The sequence below is a fragment of the Dromiciops gliroides genome, chromosome 1 (assembly GCF_019393635.1).
Source record: "Dromiciops gliroides isolate mDroGli1 chromosome 1, mDroGli1.pri, whole genome shotgun sequence".
NCBI lineage: Eukaryota > Metazoa > Chordata > Mammalia > Microbiotheria > Microbiotheriidae > Dromiciops > Dromiciops gliroides.
The window spans coordinates 83,454,961-83,476,143 of NC_057861.1; the positions used below are offsets into that span (position 1 = coordinate 83,454,961).

General features: G+C 38.7%; 1 pseudogene; it reads right to left on the bottom strand.

Annotated features, from left to right (window-relative positions):
* Nucleotides 1-20,122: 20,122 nt before the first annotated feature.
* LOC122745992 lies at nucleotides 20,123-20,843 on the bottom strand (annotated as a pseudogene).
* Nucleotides 20,844-21,183: the final 340 nt, after the last annotated feature.

Consider the following 21,183-nt stretch of genomic DNA (forward strand, 5'->3'; position numbering starts at 1 on the left):
CTTGAATAAAGGCATAGATGTGATGCTTATTATATTTGCAAATGATATTAAACTAATAGTCATGGCTAGCACAATGGATGACAGAGTCAGGATCCCAAAAGATTTTTACAAGTTAGACTCAGAGGTGAGCAAACTATTTGGCCTAAAGGCCCAAACTAGTCCATTACCTGTTTGCTTTGTTGTTGTTGTTGTTGTTTGTTTGTTTTATATATTCCATGAGCTAAGAATAGTATTTATATTTAAATCATTCTTAACTTGTGGGTTGGATTTGACTCATAGGCCGTCTTTGATGACCCTTTTGCTAGAGTACTGCTCTGAATATTTTTAGGAGGGAGTATTCTAAAAACAACAGTTGTTTCAGTCATGTCCACCCCCTCAGGACTCCATTTGACTTTTTCTTGAAAAAATACTGGTGTGATTTGTCATTTCGTTCTCATTTTACAGATGAGGAACCTGAGGCAAACTGACGTTAAGTGATTTGCCATGGGTTGCACAGCTAGTAAGAGACTAAGGCCAGATCTGAATTCAGAAAGATGAATCTTCCTGACTCTAGGCCCAGCTACTGCACCACCTAGCTGCCCTGCTCAGAACGAAACTCAATAAGAAAAAAAAAATGAACAAGTTTACACTTGGAGACAAAAAAATAAAAATAAAAACTTGACAAGCATAAAAAGGGGGATTGGATAGCACACAAATAGCAGTCATTCTGAAAAAAATCTGGGAATTTATTGGATATCAAAATTGATATGACTCAACAAGGTGAGGTGATAGTCAAAGCATATAATTAATGTGATCTCGGGTTATGTTAAGAAGTGCATAACTTTCTAGGACAGATTGAACTGCTCTCTTTTGCCCTCATTTGATTGAATCAGAAGTATTGTGTTAAGTTCTGAGGGTCACAGTTGAAGAACAATCATAAATTTAACAAATAAATAACTATATAACAAATATTAAAGTAAGTAGAATCTTAAGAGTGGCAACCAAGATGATGAAAGGTCTTTAATCCATAGCCTATGGGGATCAGTTGAAGGCCCTGGGAATGCTTAGCCCAGAGAAGAGGAGATGGCGAACAGTTTGTCTCAGATGATGGATATATTCAAGTATTTGAAGGGTTGTCATTTTGAATTTTTCCATTTGGTCCCAGAAAGCAGAAACAGGAACAATGATAGAAGTTAACATATACAAATTTTAAGAAACCTTCCTACCAATTGGAGCTTCCCTGAAATGGAATAAATACCTTAAGAGACAGTGGCTTCCTCCTCCTTAGGTCTTCAAACCTGACTAGAAGGCCATTTATCAAAGATCTTATAATGGAGAATATTTTTTCTTGTTTGGGTTACACTAGATGGCTTCTGAGGTTGCTTCTTATTTTCAAATTCTATGAATCCATGATAATTGGGAAGAAATGGGAATAGATTAATAAATTGTCACATGTGTATACAATGGAATATTGTTTCATTGAAAATATCAGTGTTCCCCAAATCACCAGAATTGCTTTCAGTCAAGCTCCTATAGTTATCACTGAAGGGAGAAACTATTATGGAGAGGTGGCATACCTTCCATACTACTACCATCAGTAACAACTGTTGACCAATTGCCACCAACAGGTGAATAGATACAAGCCTTGGGTGAGGGGAAGTTAGTAGGACCCCTATAAATTACCAGTCCTGTCTCCAGTATCACCTTCACAACCATCATCCTGGTATGTATCTCATATAGAGTAGGAGTTATCCATCTTCAGAATTCTCAAGCCAGTCAAAATAAAGTTAGCAAGGCAAGGCAGGCAGGTAGTCAGTCAATTTATATGCCAGGCACTGTGTTAATTTCCAGGAATACAGATAGAAGCAGAAAGAAAGCTAGTCCCTCCCCTGTAGGAGACTAAATTCTAATAGGAGAAGATAAAGCATAAAATGGAACTGAAAAAAATTGGGGGAAGGTACCTAGCTGCAGCTTGGAGAAGAATTATGACATATTTGGCCTGAACTGCCTCCTTAATTTGGAGGTTCTGGAAAGAAGCATCCAGGCAGAAGGTGAGGCCTCTGGGGCAAAGAGTGAAAATAAGAGATTGTGAGAAATAGTCCAAGGATGGAGTGAGCTTACATGGTGAAGAGATTTCAGTAGCATAGAAGAAAAAGGCCTGTGGAGATTAATTGTTAGTGAAGCCTGGAGAGGGATCCTAGGGAAAAGATAGGAGGCAGATTATGTTAATTAGATTAGATCATCTCCCCTCATATCCTATTGGAGACTTCCTTGAGAATGGTCATGTTTCCAGTCTTGTCATCTCAATCATCATCCCAGGAAGCATCCCCTGTGCATATGCAGTTTAACAGCTGTTTCTGGAGAGTACCAGTCACTTCTAGTGAAGAACCAGAAAAGAAAGCTCTTGTTACTCACGAATCCAGGGCCAGTGCTTTATCCACTGTGCCACCTAGGTGCCCCATTTATTTTCTTTGTGTTTTTTGTGTTTTTTTGGGGGGGGTTGTTTTTGGGGGTTTGGGTTTTTGCAGGGCAATGAGGGTTAAGTTACTTGCCCAGGATCACACAGCTAGTAAGTGTCCAGTATCTGAGGCCAGATTTTAACTCAAGTCCTCCTGAATCCAGGGCTGGTGCTTTATCCACTGAGCTACCTAGCTGTCCCACCATTAATATCTGTTTTGCTGCTATACCCCCAAGGACCATTTGCCTTACAGATGACATCTTGGACCTGTGTTGGCTCCTCTATTAAAATGTGAAATTCTTAAGATCGGGGATGATCCTCTTTGCTATTTGTAGCCCCACCATTTAGCATAGAGCTATGTACATAGTAAGCGCTTAGTTAATTTCACTTTCATTCATTAATAATATAAGAAATGATAAATATAAATATTGAGAAGCATGGGAAGCCATATTAACTGGCACAGAGCAAAGTGAGCAGAACCAGGAAAACAATGCATGCAATTATTACAACATAAATGTCATTTTAAAAAGCAAAAACAAAAGAAATGCATCAGTCTCTCTCTTTTTTGCAGAAGTGTGTGTGTGTGTGTGTGTGTGTGTGTGTGTGTGTGTGTGTGTGTGTGTGTGTAGGGGAGTATAGGGAGTGAGAAAGAATAGAATGCTGTAAATTTTACTTGGTTGTATTTCCTGAACTGATTTTTTCCCTCTTTTTTTAATCCTGTTACATAGAGTGGTTCTCTGGGTAGGAAAGGAGGGGGTAGATATATTTGGAAATGCAAATGATGTACAAACAAAAGATTTATTTATAAAAAATGAAGAGATAGAGGCAATATTCAAAAGAACAAATTCTGGGGAGCTAATGAAACTGAGGATATAAATTGCAGGGTTGGCTTTGACAAGAAGGGGCTCCTCTTTTTCTGAGACTAGAGAAAAGGAGACACAAATAGGAGTTGATGTTGAGATCATGTAGAGAATAGAAATGGAGTAAAGAGGGAGTAAGTTAGAAGTCTCCTCAATGTTTACAGTCATATGAAGTAAGTCCCTCTCTTGAGAGCAGGGGTGACACTGGTGATGAGGAGAAAAGGTTTGAAAAAGATGATATGTGGAGTCAGAGTCAAAGACAGATTAAAAGGGTTCATGTTTAGCAGTGAGGATTTAGTTAAGGTTAGATAACATAAACTTATACTGGACTCAATCAGCTTGGATCCATAAATTTTTGTTCATCGGCATTCAGAAGCACCTGAAAATGAGCAGAGAAGGAATAGATGGCCAAAATAATCCAGGTTTGTTTTCTGAAAAGTATGAACATTGGTAAGATAGGTGGAACAGAGAGAAAGGGATTGAAGGCTAGAAGACAAAGACAAATTTAACTATTTAAATATTGGGTCAGGATTTTAAAGAGTAAAATGTCAATCCAGAACATAGCTCATGATCTGGGAAATCAAATGACTATAGGTTGTAATGAAGAAAGAATTAAATTTTGGAGGTGTGAGTTACAGAGAGAAAGCAGAGAATAGGAGGCTATAGTCAGAAGAATTTCTCTGATCCACTTGTTTTTTAGGATCAGATTATTTAACTTTCTTTCAACTGTAATTTTAATGCATTATGACCTGAAATGTATGTGTTTACAATTCCTTCTTTTCTGCATCTGATTGTGAAGTTTTTATGCCATAATACATGGTCAATTTTTGTGTAGGTCCCATGTACTTATAAGGAATTAATTATAATTTGGGGTTTTCATGATACTATCTTTGCTTTATTATGGTCAGACTGAAATAAAATGTAAGCTTAAAAGCCTAAGAGAGATGGGTGTGTATTTTGGGAGATAATTAAACAAACAGGAGGAACTCTGACCACAGGGAACATTTATTGAAACTAAGTAACTAAAGCCTTCTGTAATAACTTCCCCACACCCACGTGGGGCTGGGAAGATTATAATAGGGACAGCCCATTTGGGTGTGCTGAGCCAATCAGAGACTCAGCATGGCTAAGAACCGCCCCTCCCCTTCCTGTGGAAAAGTCAGTTAGAGATACAGTTGAGATTCGGTTAGAGGGGTTAGAGATTCATTGAAAAGGCCTTTAGTTAGAGAGGGTTCTGAGGGAAACAGGGAAGGAAGGCCGACATTTAGAGGAGCTGCTCCTGTTTGACCTTAGGACAAAAACAGAAGAGATTACACAGTTAATTCTCCTTAGAGTTACAGATTTTTGGGTGTGGTGAGTTTGCTTTGTTTTTGAGGCAAAGCGTTTTTTTTGAACTAGCTGGGCTAGAGGCAGGTTCCGGTGCCTGGGGCCTTTTTTACCCCAGAGATTTATACATTGTTTCTAGTTCTATTCATCTTACTTGTGTGATTCAGATATTGTTTTAAATTTTTTTCCCATTAATAAACCTGTTTTGTTTTTGAAAGAGGCTGTTTGTTTTCTTACTCAATATTAAGGTGAGCCACCCAATTAACTCTTCCATTACTAATTTGTCCCTTACATACTCCTGAGAAGGAAGTATATTCTGTTCTATTACCATTCAATTTTCTCCAAAGATCTATCATATCTAACCTTTACAGGATTTTATTTATTTCCTTAACACCTTTCCTGTTTATTTTTGGTTAGATTTATCTAGTTCTGAGAAGGAAAGGCTAAGGTCCCCCACCAGTATAGTTTTATTTTCTATTTCCTCCTGCAACTCATTCAACTTCTCTTACAAAAATGTAGATGCTATACCATTTGGTGCATATATGGTAAATATTGATATGACTTCATTGTCTATGGTACCTTTCAGCAAGATGTAGTTTCCTTCTTTATTTCTTTTAATTATATATATATATATTATACTTTGTCTGAAATCATGATTGCTAGCCCTGTTTCCTTTACCTCAGCTGAAGCACAATAGATTCTATGGGAAAATTATAGGTGATATTAAGTTTAAGGTTAGGGTTTTACAGCCATCCTTGTGTATGCTTGGAGTGGAGTAGAGGCACAGATCATGGGAGCTGAGTTTGATGGACTGGGAAGTACTGATGTTTAAGGATTTATCAACATGTAAACCTACATCCTCTTTTTTAAAGTCAGATGTCAGAAAGGAAAGGAAACCTGTGAACTAAATACTGATAACTCTTTTGGAAAGGAGGGAGAATGACCTAAATAGCCAGTAGAGAATAGTAATCAGTATCTGGATAGGGTGGTAATCTGGACTAAGTAAATTTCAAAACAGGAAAGGTTGTAATCAGGGGAGAGGTAGAAAGTGCAATGAGAATTAATAAGCATAATGACCCCTCCCGGCTCATATGTTGGGGGTGTATAAATAAAGGTACATACAGTGCCAAAGAAATCAAGGATGTAAGCTCATCTGGGTGAGTAGGAAAGGCTTCTGGGATTGCAAGGATAGAGAAGGAAGAGACCTAATATGAAGGGCAGCTTATTACTGATTGAACATGTAGTGTAGAAGGAACATGAGAAGAAGTTAATATGGCATAAGAATAAAGGATGAAAAAGTCTTTCACAAATTGCTGTGAGGGAGCAGGGCATGTTGACCAAGCCAGCTTATGATTGAATCATGAGTGGTACCTTATGGGAGTTGGTTGCCACACCTTTCATGCTATCAATGGCACTATTGAAAGAAAGGGATCAGATAAGGTACAGCTTCCAAGAATGAGGAGGAGATAGTCCCTATGCCTTGTGAGACCACATCTGGGTTATGTTTATCAGTTCTAGGTGCCAGTTTTCTGTATCTATTTATGGATTCTTGCTAGTCTTTTGTATCATGTGTTTTCTTTGGAAAAAATAAAAGCTGTCCTATATTTAATATGCATTTGTTACCATAAGTGTTTTTATAGTACTTTGTTATTACCCACATTTGGAGATACCTGTATATTTTTGTACATTGTGATGTTTAAAATCTAATGTGTGGTCGCCCATAGGTCCTTTCACTTTTTTGTTTTTTATCTCTTTTTTGGAGAGCAATCTAGAAGTCAGATTATTAGGTCAAATAGTATGCATGGTTTTATAGCACTTTGGCCATAGTTTCAAATTGTTCTCCAGAATGTTTGAATCAGTTTACAACTTTACTAAGAGTGAATTAATGTCTCATTTCCCCCATATCTCCTACAACATTTGTCATTTTCCTCTGCTGTCCTATTATCCAATTCAATAGGTATGAGGTAGTACCCCATAATTGTTTTGACTTGCATCCATTTGGCTTTTTAAGCTGTTGACTTTTTTCTCATGACTCTCCAACTTTTCTCTCATTTCTCTTTCCATTCTTTCCTCCATCTCTCTAAGTCTTCCTTCTATCTCTCCTATTTTCTCTTCAAAGTCCCTTTTGAGCACTTCCATGGCCTGAGACCGATTCTGTTTCTTGGAAGCTTTGGATGTTAGAACTTTGACTTTATTATTATCTTCTTCTGAGCATGTATTCTGGCCTACTTCACCCCCCCCCAAAAAAAGCTTTCTATAGTCCACTGCTTTCTTTGCCTACTCATCTGAAAGCAGATGTCTGATTGAAATGTGATTCTCTATGGTCAGAAGCTTGGCATGCCTGTGCCTGACCCCCACTGGGCTGCCACCACTCAATTCAGCCCACTGTTTTAAAAAAGATTGTTTCACCCCAACTCCAGGAGAGACTGCAGCCACTTGACCCCAGCCAACCATCAAATTCCCTCACTGATCTGCAAGCCAAGCCTCAGAAGAAGCTGCTCATGCCAAAGACTCCGAGGTACTGGAGGTGTGGTCTGTTCCTGTCTGGGTCCAGACCTTGTGCTGAGCTCCTCTCTCAGACCAATCAGCAGGTGATCCCAGTTGCCATCTTTGGCTGGAAAACAGTCTCACTCTGTTCTTATGTGAGTTAGGTTTATTGGGAGCTTGCTGGAGTCACAGCCTCTCCACCATCTTTGCTCTGCCTCTCAAGGTCTCTCAAGAACTTTGGAATTTATTGTATGATACAGTTGATATTGGCACAGGATCACACAGCATAGCATACCCTCCTCAAAGAAGGTGCTGTGTTCTATAAGCACAATAGAATTAAAATAGCTCAAAAGAAACAGGAGATACACAAAGATAGAGAATCCAACCCAAATGTTCACATGGATTATTTATTCCCAACATGTAGTAGAACAATCTGAATTTGTATTGATCTGATCAGCTATGGTCAGACACACTGTAACTTGACTCTAACATAGTGATGCCATTTTGGTCCTGTTTGAGAATGAACCAATTGCTGTTACTGTGTACAATACAGTGTACTCTCCTTGTTCTGCTCACCTCACTTTGCATGAATTCATATGTCTTTCCAGATTTTTCTGAAAGCATCCCTTTCACAATTTCTTATAGCAAAATAGTATTCCATCAGAATCATATACTACAGTTGGCAGGGGGTGTCAAGAGACTGGAGGTCATCGTGTGAATGAAGAGTTGGGTTATGTAAGGGAAGGCAGAGGAAGAATTGAAAAAAACAATAGATTATGGTCAGATAAGGTTATTTCAGAATTTTTGAGGATAGAGCTGGTACATTTGTAGGTGATGGCAAGACTAAGGGTATGACTTTTTTGTGTGTGACTGAGGATGAATGGAGGAGTAACTCATGGAACATCAGAAGGTGGAGGAACTGAGTGGTTTGGATATTTGATAGACTAACAATATGTATTCCCCTATATGGAGGCATAGTTGGGAAGAAAAATTGTAAGCTAGGTTTCAAACTCACTGAGGAAGGAAGGGCAATGACTTAGAGGTTTATAAACATCTTACAGGATTATAGTTAAGTGGCAGATGTGAATAGCATGAAACTCAAAAAGGGAGAAGCTACTGAGTTATGGAGGAAAGTGGAAAACATGGAAGTGGCAATGGGGAGCAGGGAGTATTCTAACTCTCCTACCTTGAGTGAGTTAAAGAGAAGAATAAAAGTTGCAGTCAGTACCAGGAAGGGTAGCCAGGGTGACTGTGTCATTAGAGAGAAGTCAGGTTTCCATAAGTGCTAGTAGATGAAAGGAATCAGAAAGGAAACAAAGATTTAAGAAAAAGCAAAGTTTATTTTCTGTGGAACAGGCATTCTATACACCATGGTGGAAGGGCTGAGTGGACTTAGGATGAAAACTGAAGTGGCAGGTTTAAGGAGTATGGGAATGAAATCTCCCATTTCAGCTCTTCCCAGGTCTAATTGTTGTTCATGTTCTCCCTCTTTCTGATTTGTATTTTCAGTTTACATACCTGGAACTTCTACCTGTTGAAACTATTTATGCCCTTATAATCCAAGCCGAGCAAATCTAAGCCTTCTTGCACAGGAAAGGCATTAAGATATAAAATAGATATCATGTCCCCCTAAATCTTATCTTCTCCATATTAAGTATCCACTGGCCCCACCCCCACCCCAAGAAATATGTATAGTGAACCATCTCTCATCCCTTCACTATCCCTGTCTCATTCAAGCTTGTCAAAGTCCACCCTAAAATGTAGCACCGAGAAAGCTGCAAAATACTTCAGTATTTCCTATGATCAGGGAAGTGTACAATAGTGATGTCAAACTCAAATAGAAATAAAGGTCATTAAATAATGTATAAGAATATAGGCTGGCCATCTATTGACTTAGAAAAGCACACATTAACATTATATATGTTCTCTTGTATTTTTATTTACTTTGTTAAATATTCCCCACATATCTCAACCTACATGTTTAACACCTCTTGCATACAAGATTGATTATGTGGTTTTTTTTTGAAATTTAATGTCTCAATACATCTTTAAATCATATTTGCTTCTTTAGCTGCCCTAACTAATGAATCATATCTAGCAAGGAGCCTACCAGACAAATACACAAAGGATGTGTGATTTCACAATTTGGGGGACCTCCTAGTATGGAAAAGCCCTTTACCAATTGAGGTTGTGATGAAACTAAATTTTGGCTTAGTGGAGAGCCTGAAGGAGACAGAGGTCAAGTGACATTCCCATGACTATATAATTTGCAAGTGTTCAAGTTAAAATATGAACCCATGTATTCCTAATAGAAAGGTCTTTAATGTATTCACTGTACCACAATACTTCTCTGTTTACTAAGATCCAGAATAAATATTTACTGAGCATCCACTGCTTTGTCTTGTATAGATTGGATTAGGAAATAAGGTAAGGAACAGTGGATTGTAACCTGCTTCTGCCATTTACCTACTATCTGGCTGTGGTCAAATGATATCATTTATTTGGACTTCAGTATCCTCATCTTTAAAATAACCAGTGCCACATCTTACAGTTGATCCATATTAATGCAGCACATGAAAACCCTTTGGTCTGTTTCAATAGATGCAGATAAAGCTTTTGACAAAATACATCACCCATTCCTAAATAAAAACACTAGAGAGCTTAGGAATAGGTGGTACTTTCCTTAAAATAATAAGTAGTATGTGCCTAAAACCATCAGCAAGCATTATATGTAATGGAGATAAGTTAGAGGCCTTCCCAATAAGATCAGGGATGAAACAGGATGTCCATTATCACCTCTATTATTTAATATTGCACTAGAAATGTTAGCTTTAGCAATCAGAGAAGAAAAAGGAATTAAAGGAATTAGAATAGGCAAGGAGGAAACAAAACTATCACTCTTTGCAGATGATATGATGGAATACTTAAGGAATCCTAGAGAATCAATTCAAAAATTACTTGAAACAATTCACAACTTTAGCAATGTAGTAGGATATAAAATAAATCCATATAAATCATCAGCATTTCTATACATGACCAACAAAGTCCAGCAGCAAGAGATAGAAAGAGAAATGCCATTTAAAGTAACAGGATACAATATAAAATACTTGGGAGTATACTTGCCAAGACAAACCCGGGAACTCTATGAACACAATTACAAAACACTTTTCACACAAATCAAATCAGATCTAAATAATTGGAAAAATATCAATTGCTCATGGATAGGCTGATCTAATATCATAAAAATGACAATTCTACCTAAATTAATTTACTTATTCAGTGCCATACCACTCAGACTACCGAAAAATTATTTTATAGAGCTAGAAAAAATAATAACAAAATTCATCTGGCAAAACAAAAAATCAAGAATATTGAGGGAAATAATGAAAAAAAATGCACGGGAAGGTGGGCTATCTGTACCAAATCTGGAGCTTTACTATAAAGCAATAGTCATCAAAACCATCTGGTACAGCCTAAGAAATAGAGTTGGAAGATCAATGGAATAGGTTAGGCACAGGAGACACAGTAGTAAATGACTTTAGTAATGTACTGTTTGATAAACCCAAAGCCTCCAGCTTCTGGCATAGAAATTCAGTATTTGACAAAAACTGCTGGGAAAAGTGGAAAAGAGTATGGCAGAAAATAGACGTAGACCAATATCTTATACCTTATACAAAAATAAGGTCAAAATGGGTACATTATTTAGACAAAAAAAGGTGATACCATAGGCAAATTAGGAGAGGAAGGAATAGCCTACCTCTCAGATCTTTGGGAAGGAGAACATTTTATGACCAAACAAGAGATAGAGAATATTATGAAATGCAAAATGGATGATTTTGATTACATTAAATTAAAAATGTTTTGTACAAACAGAAGCAATGAATCCAAAATTAGAAGGGAGGCACAAAGCTGGGAAACAATTTTTATGCCCAATACTTCTGAAAAAGGCCTCATTTCTAAAATATATCAGGAACTAAATCAAATATTTAAGAATCCAAGTCATTTCCCAATTGAGAAATGGTCAAAGGATATGAACAAACAATTTTTTTGATGAAAAAATCAAAGCTACCTATTGCTGTATGAAAAAATTCTCTAAATCACTATTGATTAGGGGCAGCTAGGTGGTGCAGTGGATAGAGCACTGGCCCTGGAGTCAGGAGGACCTGAGTTCAAATCCGGCCTCAGACGCTTAACACTTAATAGCTGTGTGACCCTGGGCAAGTCACTTAACCCCAATTGCCTCACTAAAAAAAAAAATAAATAAATAAGGAAGTTTCTTGGGGGAAGCTAGATGGTGCAGTGGAAGAGCACTGGTGGATTCAAGAGGACCTGAGTTCAAATCTAGCCTCAGACCCTTGTCACTTACTAGCTGTGTGACCCTGTGCAAGTCACTTAATTCCTACTGCCTCACTAAAAAAAAATCACTATTGATTAGAGAGATACAAATTAAAACAACTTTGAGGTACCACCTGACTACTATAAGATTGGCTAATATGACAAAAAAGGAAAATAATAAATGTTGGAGAAGCTGTGGAAAAAATGGAACACCAATGCATTGTTGGTGGAGCTGTGAAGCGATCCAACCATTCTGGAGAGCAGTTTGGATCTATTCCCAAAGTGCTTGCTATAAAGCTTTGCATACCCTTTGACCCAGCAATACCACTATTAGGTCTTTTTCCCAAAAAGATCATAAAAAAGGGAAAAGGACCCACATGTACAAAACTATTTATTGCTGCTCTTTTTGTGGTGACAAGGGATTGGAAATTGAGTGGTTGCCCATCAATTGGGGCATGGCTGAACAAGTTGTAGTATATGGATGTAATAAAATACTATTGTGCAGGAAGAAACGATGAGCAGGCAGATTTCAGAGAAACCTGGAAGGAGTTGTATGAACTGATGATGAGTGAGATGAGCAGAACCAGGAGAATGTTGCAAACAGTATCAACAACATTGTGTGTTGATCGACTATGATCGACTTGATTTTTCTTGGCAATATAATGGTACAAGATTGTTCCAAAGGAATCATGATGGAAAATGCTCTCCAAATCCAGAAAAAAAAGAACTGTTGAATCTGGATGCAGATCAAACCATACTATTCTATTGTTTTTGTTGTTATTGTTTTTCTTCTTTTTTTTTTTTGAGGTGTTTCCTTTTTGCTCTGATTCTTCTCTCATAACATGTCTAATGCATAAATATGTTTATTGTGATTGTACATATATAACCTATATCACATTACTTGCTGTCTTGGGGAGGGGGGGAGAGAGAAAAATTTGAAACTAGAAAAATTATAAAAACAAATGTTGAAAAACAAAACAAAAAAATGTTGAAAACTATCTCTAAATGTGAATGGAAAATAATAAAATATTTATATGGAAAAAGAAAATCCTTTCATCTTTTTCACATTAATCATCCATCCCCAATTTCTCCATTTCGGAGCTGTGTGATATTTCTATGATCTTGTCATCAGTTTGACTATGGCTCACATTTCCCCTTAAACCTGTTTTCCACATCTTGTTCTTGGAATGTTAATCAAAGCAATATTCCTGTTGCTTCTAGAAATGGCATGATGACAGCCTATGACAAGGCTCCATTCCACTTTCCTATGACTTCCCAGGAAAGGAAAAACAAAACAAAACAATAATAAGAACAACCATAAAAATTATTTCTTCTTTGGCCATCACTAGTATATGTTCTATCTTTCTCTATTAAAATGTGGGCTCCTTAAGACAGGGAGTCTCTCACTTTTATCTGCCCCCCCCCCACTGATAATTGGCACACCTGCCAAAATGCTTAGTAAATTGTAGGTGGTTAATGAATTTCCATTTAAAATATGTCTTCCATTTGGGGCAGCTAGGTGGTGCAGTGGATAGAGCACCAGCCCTGGAGTCAGGAGGACCTGAGTTCAATTCCGGCCTCAGACACTTAACACTTACTAGCTGTGTGACCTTACGCAAGTCACTTAACCCCGATTACCTCACTAAAATATGTCGTCCATTTATTCATTCATCCATTACAAGTTGTTTAATGAGTTATTTCTGCTACTACATTGATATATTTAAGCAACTCTTATTTTCCCCTTATTGTTTACTTTTGCATTTTCAGAATTTCTATTTTGAAATGGGAAACCATTTTTCTTTAACTGAATTCCTTTGTTGTATTTTAGGCCAAGTGTTTTTTCTCTAAATGCTATAACTCCTTTTAAAAGCTACAGTGTGTATTCTAGACTATTTCTAGATTTCTCCTAGGTCTGTGCCATGAACTCTAAGATGAGGTGGTCACTAACTTCTAGGATTCCTATCATTTATATTTTAGGATCCAGTTCTTTATTATAGATCAGAATCAGGTCTTTTGCTGTTCCAATAAATCAATAGTGTGCAAAGTGTGATCTGGCTTCACATCAGGCTCCCTGAGACCCTTTCATGAAGCCCATGAAATAATAATGATTTTAATAATAATTTTAAGACTTTCAATTTCTAAAATGGCAACTATTAAAAGATATAATAGAAATAAAAGTCTTTCATAAGGTCTTCAATAATTATTAAGAATTTTAGAGTCCTAAGACCAAAAGGCTTGAGAACCACTTCACTAACTTTTGAAGAAAGAATTATATTTACAGAGAGAGGGGTTGGGGGAAGAAGCTCTAACAGTTTGTTACTGTATTATGCTTGAGCACGATGTTCATGAGATCCTTCTGGAATTAATCATCCACTTCTTCCTTCTGACCAGGCAGTCCATAATATATTCCTATGCAAAAGTCACCTACATTTCACCCTCCATTGATTCTCAAATAAATCATGGAGATCTGGAAGGTGAAATGTGCCCATGTCTCTACCTTGCCACTGAGTTGCCATGTCACATTTATTGTGGCACTTCTCTCTAGGTCTCTGCCTTCTCATCTTAAAAAAAAGATGGAAGATGAACTAAAGCAAGGATTCTTGAACTTTTTCGTGTCATGGACCTTGCTGACAACTGGTGAATTCTACATACAGACACCTTTATAGAATATTGCTTTGAAGTACATAAAATAAAATACATAAATTTAAAGGAAAACCAAAATTTAGTGAAAATAAAACATGTAATATTTTTAAACATCTAAAATCATAGACATACTGAAATATATAGTCTCCTTGGGAGGTCTGTGAACCACAGGTTAAGAACCCCTGAATCTCTAAGGTTCCTAATATCATTGAGATTCTAGAAATCTCTGATAAATTAGACATTTCCTTTCCTGCCTTCCTTCAGGCATGAGTGCAATCTTTGAAATTCATTCTAATCTTAAAATCCTGTTATGAATGCCCTCTCTTAGCCAATGATTATCTATAATATCTGTAAATCCTGTGTGGCCTCTCCCAAGGACATTGGCATTTGGAAATTTAGCTGTGAAAGAGGAATGAAAGGTTTTATTCAATGGGGAGTTATAATTCCTAAAACAATTTTCCTTCCATTCTGTCAATTAATCTTCATAATAGTCCTTTCAGGTAGCCAAGAGAGTAATATTCATCTCTATTTTACACGTGAAGAAAGAGAAATACAATAATAATTAACATTTAGTGTTTTAAGGTTTGCAAAAGGTTCTCTATATATTATCTCATTTTCGTCTCACAACAACACTGGGATGTAGGTGCTATTATTTTCCCCATTTTATTTTTGAGAAAACTGAGGCAAATAGAAGTCAAGTGACTTGCCTACAGTCACACAGCTGGTAAGTGTCTGAGGCCAAATTTGAATTCATCTTCCTGACTCCTTCCCTGGCATTCACTACACCACCTAGCAATACCTACCCAGCAGAATAGTTGGAAGAATTTTTTTTAAAGGAGAGGAGCATATACAAACATTTGAAAACTGAAAAAAAAATATATGATATAAATGTGAGCTATAGTTAATGGTGGTGGCCTTATTTCATAGAAGTATAGAATTTCAGAGAGAACATAGCATATCAGAGCAAGAAATAATGTTCACTCATACATTACAAAATCTCAGAGATGTATGAGACTTTAGAGGTTGTCTCTCCCATGTTAGCAACAGATGGGCTATCTGTAGGGTTTATCTTTCCTCTGGATCACCTCTCATAACCGATTAATTACAAGCTCTACATTATATCCCCCATTTATTCTCACTTTCCTATTATCACCTCTAACACCCTAATGAAGTTTCCTAACATGACATCCCATCTCAACTCAACCCTGTCCAATATATCTGCTTATGCTTGTCATATAGGTCTTTCTAGCTGTCAATAAAGGGAGCTAGGTAGTGAAAGAGTCAGGAAGTTGTTGTTTTTCAATCATTTCATCATTTTTTTCCATCATGTCTGACTCTTTGTGACCCAATTTTGAGGTTTTCTTGGCAAAGTTAATGTAGTAGCTTGCCATTTCCTTTTTCCAGCTCATTTTACAGATGAGGAAACAGAGGAAAAGAGGGTTAAAAGACGTGCCTAGGGTCATACACAGCTAGTAAGTGCCTGAGGCTACATTTGAACTCATGGAGATGAGTTTTCTTGATTCCAAGCATGGTGCTCTATCCACTGCACCACCTAGATGCCCCAACCTTAAACTTGGTCAGGAAGATCTGGTCTGAAATCCATCCAGACACACGTAACACTAACTTTGTAACATAGGGAAGGTCACTTAACCTGTTTGTCTTAGTTTCCTCACATGTAAATTGAGAATCATAATAGCACCTACATCCCAGAGTTATTGTAAGTATCAAATGAAATATTTATAAAGTTTTTAACACAATACCTGGAACATAGTGGGTGCTTTATAAAAGTTTCTTCCCTTTCTTCCTTTCTTCTGAATAGATTTCTTGGGCAAATCACCATTATATCCAACACTCTTGAATCTTGAATAGTCAATCTCTGCATTGCCTATCCACGAATATTCATTCCATCTTTCCCTGCTATCCAAGGCTCTCTAAATCTGAACCTGTTGTATAATTGCAATGTTATCTCATTTTACTCTTTTGCTCACACTCTGTGACCCACTGAACCTCCCCTGCTTTTTTTTCTGCCTTTACTTCCATGTTGACTTGTGTCTGGTTAACTTCCACCCACGCCCAACTTATATGTTGTGTCTGCTGTGATTGTGCTTGGTCATCTGTATTTGGCACATAGCAAGTACTCAGTGAATGCTTATTGGCTGACTAAAGTGACTTGTCTCAGTTATTAATATAGCAAACTTGATTCCTATTACTATAAGTCTAGTTCTTTTCCCACTATACCAAACTGCCCTAGCCACATATTATCTCAATTGTATATCTCTCAACATCGAACATAGGGTTCTGCATATAATAGAGTAAATCCAGGCAAACCACCATGCACATGATTCTGCCACAATCTGCGCACGCGCGCACACACACACACACACACACACACACACACACACACACACACACACACACACGGTTATCCAGCCTCTACTTGAAAACCAACTTCTAGGGGGCAAGTGGGGCAATCACTACCTACCAAAGCAGCCAATTTCAGATCATAGAGCCTAGAACATGTGATGTCAAAGCTGAAAAGGTTCATGAGACATAAGTCTGCAGTGTAAGAGGTCTAGTCATACCACCTTTTGAGCTGCCATTTTTTCCCTCTATAAAATAAAAAAGTCAGACTAGATAATCAAGAAGTCATCTTAGAATATAGGATGCATAAAGTCCCAACCAAGCTGTTAAGAACATTAGAATATAAACTGGGAGAGCTGGAATGTATCTAAGAGACCAACTAGTTCAATCCTCTTAGTTTATACTGAAATTCAGAGAGAATTAGGACTTTTGCCTGCCTGAACTTCCTTATTTGGCCTTATCTTTTTGCTCTATTCTATGTCATAGTTATTTGTGCATGTGTCCTTTATTGTCTTTCTTCCTTGCTCATTCTCCCACATTTATTCCTCTTCCCCTTCCAAATTAAATCTTGAAAATAGGACCTATGCCCTATTTTTTGTACTGCCAGCATTGGTCAAAACACTTGATTGCCGCTTAATAAAAATCTATTGAATTGAATCAAATTGAATTGAATTGATTTGATTGAGCAAAATTATGTAAGATCAAACATGGAGGCAGGAGCAGACCTGGAGCTCAGATTCAGTTTTATTCCAGGATCCCTCAGGAATTGCTTCAACTTTGCTGTTGTTTAGTCAGTTTTTTCAGTCTTATATAGCTCTTTGTGATTTCTATTGGGATTTTCTTGGCAAAGAAACTAAAGTGCCTTTTTGTCCTTCTCCAGTTCATTTTACAGATGAGGAAACTGAGGCAAAAAAGGTTAAGTGACTTGCCATGGCCCACACAGCTAGTTAGTTACTAAATCTAGATTTGAATGCAGGAATATGGGTCTTTCTAACTTCAGGTCCAGCACTCTATCCACTGTGATTCCTACTTTCAAGTCTTCCATTCTTGGAAAGATGTCAATCAATTGTCCTATGCCTTCATTCCTCATCCCTGTGATTTCCCAAATCAAAACAATCTTCACTGGCATGATATGTGTTGTCTTCGTATTAGGTTGTAAAGCTCCTTGGAGTCAGGGATTTCTTGTGTTCTGTATTTACATTTGTACTTCTTCACATAGTACCTAACACATGTGAGGACTTAATCAAAGATTTTTTCTTTCTTTCTCTTCTTTCTTTCTTTCTTTCTTCCTTCCTTCCTTCCTTTCTTTTTCACTTATTCATTGATTCTTTTCTTTTGTTTGATATTTGTCATTCATTGATTCTTAAAGATACCCTGAGGGTAATGGGACAGAGTTTCAGACAGACAGCTTATCAGAGATACAGCCTAAATGGTCCCAGAATGGCCTTATTATCAGAAAACTGACCCCTGCCACTGGGAGAGTTGTTTTGCCCTGCCATAGCACACAAGCCTTCTGGCAAAGGTCAAAAGACTAAGGCATCCTGTGATTCCTTGATTGCCTCTCTCAGTCAGGCAGGACACCTGGGAAGAGAAGCAGAGACTTGTTCTTAAAAAGAAAACTTCCTCTGCCCCACAAACAATGAAGCTAGGCCTTTACTGAAAGGATCCACACCATAGAAAAGGCCTCAGTGTTGACCGGCCCAATTATCTGCCAGCAAGCATTACCTGTCCTTTCCTTCTCTTTTAAATTCTCAGCTATTGCAGCATCAGCATACTCAGGGGAGAGAAATGTAATTGCTAGCAATGTGTTTCCCATGGTCCTCAAGTATCCATGGGGCTTCTTCAGTGGCAGAACTAAAACCCTTTTGACTTCATCTAACACTTTCTATTGAGTTAACAGAAAAAAGGCAAGAAAAAAACCTGTTAAATAATAAAACACAAATATTCAAATTCTGTCCCCTTCCATCCCACTCCCCTCCCTGCCTTCTGTGCTTATTTGTGTGTGATGTTTCCATGCACATTGTTTTATTTTATTTTATTATGACTCTGGGGGCCTCCATATCTGGAAGTAGTTCCAGACTCCTGAGACCTTGGGGAGGGCCTGGGGAAGGGAATGAATGAATGATGCCAAAATTTATGGCAAATCCATAATGAAAGAGAAGTTGTTTGATGCTTGGAGCTGACAATATTTAACATGGAATGAGACAATAGAAGACGTAATTAGAAGATGTATTGCTTTGGCTGCCGGGGAATACATGCAGACACACAACTCCACCATTAAGATGAGCAGTAGTCTCTCGAATGAGAGCTGCCTAATGGATTGACTCTAGATTCTAAGGAGGAACTTGAGACTGCTTTGGGACATAAACCTTATGGTATAGTGGTGTAGTGGGAGCTATGAGACAGGGGCTCTCATTCCAGCTTTGCTACTGATCGGAGATATGGCCCTGGACAAATATGCCTTCTCCTCTCTGGGCCTCAGTTTTGTCAACTGCAAAGTGAGAGAAGTCAGATAACCCAGTTTTCAGATCAAAAAGGAAAAGATAAAAATGTAGCAGAAAGTAAATTTGGAGGTTTAAGTTTCTACTCAATTGGTAATTTACAGGATGATTGACCAGGGGCAAGTTTGACCCAGGAGGTAAGAAGTAGCCACCAGACTTTATTGAATGGGGCTATGTGGGTGAGGTGGTTAGACCTGTGTTATAGGAAGATGACTTTTACAGTTGAAGGGAAGTATTGGAGTGGGCAAGAAAGACTTGTGGCAGGCAAACAAACTGGTAGACTATTTTAATAGTCCAGGTGATGAGGCCCAGCAACTTGAGGATGACAGTGTGAGTCCAGAGGAGATATATAGGAGAAATTTTATGAAATGGGAAACAATAGGACTTGGGAACAGATTGACTATGGAGAGTGGGAGGGGGGATTAAGAGAGAGGAAGAATTGAGGATGACACATAGGTTAGGAGCATTAATGACTATGAGGATAGTGGTGCCTTCAACTGTAGTTGGGAAGTTAAGAAATCACTTTCTCTATCTGAACATTAGAGTAATTCACACACACATACACATACACACACAGACACACACACAGATACACACACACACACGCACACACACACATATATATATATATTTTTTTTCTTTTCTTTAAACGTTTGCCCAGGGACTTCCAGACATGATCCTAATTTGAACCTCACAACAACCCTGTGAAGTAGGGCCTACAGTATTCCCATCCCCATTTCACAGAGGAACTCACTGGGGATTAGTTCCAGGTTACACAGCCAGGAGGTACCAAAGACCAGATTTGGGCCTGACTCCACTCCAAGTCTCCTGAACTCTGCTGGAGAGGGCAGCAGAGATGACACCGATCATTCCCAGGGATCTCATTTGGCCTTCCATGTTGGGAAGGCAGAATTCTTGCTGGAGGGATGGCCCTGTTACCCAGAGAGAAGCCAGTGATTTCTAGAAGGGATAGGGTATGCAGTAGGTGGGGGTGAGGGACTGGTGAGAGAGAGGAGCCCAAGAGAGAGGACCACCAACTGTTTGTTGTGCCCTCTCTGGGTTTGTCAGCTAGATGTGGACCTGAAATAGATGCCAATTCAGAGACAGCCATAGTGGGCAGAGGCAGCTCAGCTTGGGAAGTGCCCCCAGTCTCCCTGGCCCAGAATCAACTCTTAGAGCTCTATGGCACTAAGTAAGTCTTGTAAGATTCTTGTCAGTCTAAGAATCTTGTCAGATTCTTGAAGGAAGTGTAGTGGAGGTGGGGGGGTTGGGGGACATGCATCCAGTCCCCCAAGGCTTGCTGTGCTGGACTCAGTGCCTTCCCCTTGTGCATGAGGTAGAGATGGAAGTGGAACCCACTGCCATAGGACTCATGGTTGACAGACCAACCATAGCTGGGCTAGGCATAGTGCCAGACACAAAATTGGGGCACTGCTGCCATCAGCAAAATGAAGTGGCCCTGGGGTGTTAGCACGCAACTCACCTTACTGAGAACTTCATCCACAGTCTGAATATCCTCCAGGGACACCGTCCAGGGGTCTCATTCCCCAGCCAGCAGAGCATCCAAGGTATCCTCTAGCACCATGTCAAAGGTGCCATCACAGAAACTGAGAGCTCGGACATCCATTGTTTCCCAGTGCAACGTGGGTACATGGGCATAGCAGTACCACCACCACTGGAGAGTAATCCATACTGATCACATTGGAGAAGCCCCCACACCAAAGCTGCACTGTTCCCACAGCCCAGCACTAGGATCCGGTCCTCCGGCTGCAGTTTGGGCTCCAAGAGATCCCGGAAGGCCTCAAAGTTTCCAAATCACTCATAGGGGTCGGTGTGCAGCGTATGCTGGTAGCACTCCTCCCAGTACTGGGCTTCCCGGTACTCCGACCACATCTATATTTTGATGTAATACCAAATACACAGAGTTTGTTTTGGTTTTTTTTTGGGGGGGAGGGGTTGTTTGTTTGTTTGTTTGTTTTTATTTTTTGGCGGAGCAATAAGGATAAAGTGACTTGCCCAAGATCACACAGCTAGTGTCAAGTGTCTGAGGCAGAATTTGAACTCAGGTCCTCCGGAATCCAGGGCCAATTCTTTATCCACTGTGCCACCTATCTGCCCCCTACGCAGAGTTTTAATACATCTGTAATATGTTGGCAACAATACCTGCTTCCAATAGGGAGCATTTTGAGGAAAGACCTTTTCAGACTTAATGAGATTTCAAGATGAGCTATTA